Source organism: Amphiprion ocellaris, chromosome 17, assembly GCF_022539595.1.
Source record: "Amphiprion ocellaris isolate individual 3 ecotype Okinawa chromosome 17, ASM2253959v1, whole genome shotgun sequence".
NCBI lineage: Eukaryota > Metazoa > Chordata > Actinopteri > Pomacentridae > Amphiprion > Amphiprion ocellaris.
In genome coordinates this window covers 6,571,970-6,576,338 of record NC_072782.1, presented here as the reverse complement: position 1 = coordinate 6,576,338, position 4,369 = coordinate 6,571,970, and positions in this window count along the sequence as shown.

The following is a 4,369-nucleotide window of genomic DNA, read 5'->3' as shown; positions in this document are numbered from 1 at the left end:
TATTGGAGATCCACCTGCACTCTCACACTTGAAAGTGCTCTGAAGGTGTATTTCCCTCTTCTTTTTACTGTCATCAATACACCTCAGCCAGGTGTAATTTACCTTCTTTCACGCACCAGCCACCCCATCAGGCGGGCCTATTCATAAATCCCCCTCTGATTCCCCCATTTATTGACTTCATAGGAAACACACGTAGCTGGCTGCCAACCTCTGATTTACAAGCTGCTGATTTCATTCAGTTCATCGCCTCTCCGACCATGTGATCGTTGCAGGCCCGTGGCACCTTCCGTGACCGTGGTGTCAGATTGATGTGGCCGCTGGTGGCTGTGTTATTAACGGCGGTGGAAGAGTTATGTCACCCCGAGGAAATACAGCCCCAACTGCCCCCCCGAGACTGAGCGGCTGTGGAGGCATAAAGCAAAAAGAGGCTGAAACCCAATCATCCACACGTCGCGGCGTTGCAGCAGCAGCAGCAAATCCAGTCTTAGGGGGCTGTTATTGGAGTTACGTTTGAGGGTTTTCATGTTAAAGTCCGGTAAAGTTGTGTCTCCAGAAGCAACAACAAAGACAGTAGGGGAGTTTAGAATGGATACATGTGGTTTATTGTTATGTAGATAGTGTGGGAGCTGAGCTGTCCGCGGTGCTGAAACTCCCTCCATCCTGAACTAACTTTCAGCACCGTGGACAGCTCCACTCGCTCATTGATCACTACCGAAGCCTTTCAATAAAACAATCCCTCTGCACAGGATCGCAATGCGCACTTACTCCTGATTGGCTGCATCCACACACCACGTGACAGCTCCCCTCCACACTGAGGTGGAAGCTTCCCCTGTTTTTTTTTTTTTTGTTTTTGTTTTTTCCCCCCTCCTCCTCTCTCTCTGTGTGTGGAGGAGCCACAGTGAATGAGTTAGACGCTCTTCATTAATTCAAGCCATATATCGCCTACAGGACGGATCCTATTCGGGTAATATGCGAGGCTCGCCGTTAATCACACGTGTTACACAGTCTGAGGACACGGAGCCGGAGAGTTAATTAAAGCTGCAGCCAGCGGGAATCTGTGCACATGGGTTTTTACCTGCATGGTGGCATGTGTCCCCTGTGTCCCCTGTCATGTTGTAGTTGTTGTTATTATCCAGTTGTCTTGGACAAATTCCAGCCAAAGCAGTGGTCTGAGGTTTGTTTGTTTTTTTGCTCATCACCAGCAGAATATTTAGTCCGTCCTGCACTGATTGTACACTGTATAGTAAAAATACATCTCAAACACAGAAATCTGTCCTCTAAGCTCATTTAGACATTTGACATTTATGATTTTATTATTAGAACAGGTCCCACTGTTGTATCAGTGGAACTTATCTTATTTCTTTAGTTCTTATTTGCATTGGTTACCACTGAAATACAGATTCTAGGTAATTTTTTTTTTTTTAACTATTTTTTCATAGAGCCCTTCATATTTTAGCCTCAGTACATTACTGACATCTTAACTCTCCTCACTTAGGTCATCGTCCCCCATTTATGCATCAAAATCAAACAAAACAGGGCTTTTTTGCAGTTACAACATCCAGACTCATGACCAGTCTCCAGTTTCAAATTTAATTCTGTCCCTTTCTTGGTCATTTCATGTCAAAATATAGAGACTCTTCCTGAAGCTGCCCTACTTGTGTCTACTTTTAGTGTCTTTTTATCAAACTGCTCTTTTGTTTTGATCAGATATCTGATTTCTCAGAGTTTTCGCTTTTAATCTTTTGCTTTTGTAGTTTCAGCTTCAATTTGCTTTATCTGAGCTATCCTGATCATATGCCATTCTTTACACATGTTCATCCTTCATCTATACATTTACGAGGATACTTCAAAAAGTGCTCTGCCTCACCAGAAAACATCACAACAGAAACATTGTTCTTACATTATTTTTTTTTAACAAAGTCTGCTTTAACTTCACTGTCCTTGGTCCACTGACATTCAGGCTTTGCTGTCTCTTCACAGAAGAAGGTCACATCTTGAGCCTCCAGATTCTCAGCAGCATGCATAACGCCATCATTACTCCGAAAACGAAGTGGGATTTCAGTTCTTAAAACAGACAGAAGTAGACGATGCTGTTCGGGTGAGTAAAGTGCATGGGACAACAAAAACAAAAACAGAAATTCTGCCTCATGTTGTGTTGTAGTTTTTGCTTCATCCTCCCTGCACCTCTCTGCAGGTATTTCTGTCTCTGCTGTTGTTTTCCCTCTGCAATCCTTTTCTCTCTCCCCTTCACCCTCACCCCAACTGGTCGAGACAGATATCTGCCCTCCCTGATCCTAGTTCTGCTGGAAGTTTCTTCCTGTTTAAAGGGAGTTTCTTCTCCACTGTTGCAAATATGCTTGCTCATAGGGAATCTTATTTTGAAGGATCTTAACTTTAATAGGTAAACCAGTCAGATAATTTGTATTTAACCATGATTTTTTTAAAGTTACTTTGGTAAATTTACATGATAAATTAAACTGTAGTGTCTTAACATTAGTATTCAAAATTGCTGGGTAAATTTACAATCATACAGTGGTGGAAAAAAGTTGCCATACATTTGTGAAATATTGCACTAAGAATCACTCTTAGGTCTTCAAGTGCAATTTCTTTTAGTACAATCACAGCCATAATACTAAACAAATCCTACAAAAGCTCTTAAAAACTTAAAATTGATTGGTTCTATAAAAATAATAAATTTTGAGTATTGGGTCATTTTGGTAGAATTTAGTTTTGTTAGTTTTTCTTGTAAACAATAAACAAAAAAATTATATTTGTTTGTGTCTGTCTAATGCAGCCACACCTTTTGAAAAACAAAAAATGTTTTTCCAGAAATATTTCATGATAATATTTGAGATTGTGTAAATTTTTAAAGTTGTCTGAAAACTTTTTTCCACCACAGTATCATATTTCTGCATTGAAAAGCACCTTGGATGAATGTCTCTTGTTTAAAAGTGCTGTTTATGTTTATTCAGTAACTTAATAAGGTTCAGGTCAGATTATGAAGATTCAGTTAACTGTATGTGAAAACACATAATACAGAATACTGAAGAACAGAAATGTACACTAGAGTTTAGGGGAATAGAATAGAATAGAATAGAATAGAATAGAATAGAATAGAATAGAATAGAATAGAATAGAATAGAATAGAATAGAATAGAATAGAATAGAATAGAATAGAATAGAATAGAATAGAATAGAATAGAATAGAATAGAATAGAATAGAATAGAATAGAATAGAATAGAATAGAATAGAATAGAATAGAATAGAATAGAATAGAATAGAATAGAATAGAATAGAATAGAATAGAATAGAATAGAATAGAATAGAATAGAATAGAATAGAATAGAATAGAATAGAATAGAATAGAATAGAATAGAATAGAATAGAATAGAATAGAATAGAATAGAATAGAATAGAATAGAATAGAATAGAATAGAATAGAATAGAATAGAATAGAATAGAATAGAATAGCATTGCATTAATATAGGTCCTAATGGATGAGGCTTCTAAGTGCTGGCTGCCCAACCCCGGGACATTTCTTTCAGTTAGAGATTCATTATCAAGTCACTATAATTAGCAGAAGTTCATTATTCTCTTATATTAATGCATGTGGAGCTGCTTGAAATAACTGAAGACTGACGTTCCAGTGTACTTTAAGAGGAAAAAGTGAAGAAAATCTTGCATATTCTTCTAAGATGATGGCTCAAAAAAGGTAAACAAGAAGATGCCTTTTCATATATGTATTATCTGCACACATAAGAGCAGATATGTAAGATTATATACAATTAGAAAACACAAAAGATGTCTTTAATAGTCCGACAGAAGCCGGTAATGTTCACAAGTTTTCTGCTGTAGAACAATACAGAATCACAGTTCAACAAAGCAGAAAAACACCTGGATTCATGCATTTAAGTGGATAAAGAATTCAATAATACATCCGATTTATAAACCCAATCCGACAAATAATATTTAAATGTAAAATATAATGGATCAGAGAGATTAAAATAGACCAACATTTTCTTTTTTTTCTTTACTCCGCTGCTGGGTCCTGTCAATGTAGAAAAATGAGTGTTAGAGACCTTTCTTGATTATAAATGCCACCTGTGTTCATTCAGACTACAAATGGAATTCAGATCAAGCTTGGCTTTTATCCCGTTCTTTATCCCCGGCAGTGTGCTCTGAAACGTGGAGGTTTAGGTTCATGAATAAAAAGTTTGCCTCAGAGTTGTGAGCTTCTCTCCGGCTTTGTGCAGCTGTCTCCATTCTCCTTCTCATGTACCTTGAAAGGGAAACATAATGCTGCCTCTCACAATTACAGAGTCAGCAGCACTTTACTCCCTGACTCCACGTGTTTACCTGCTGGACTGT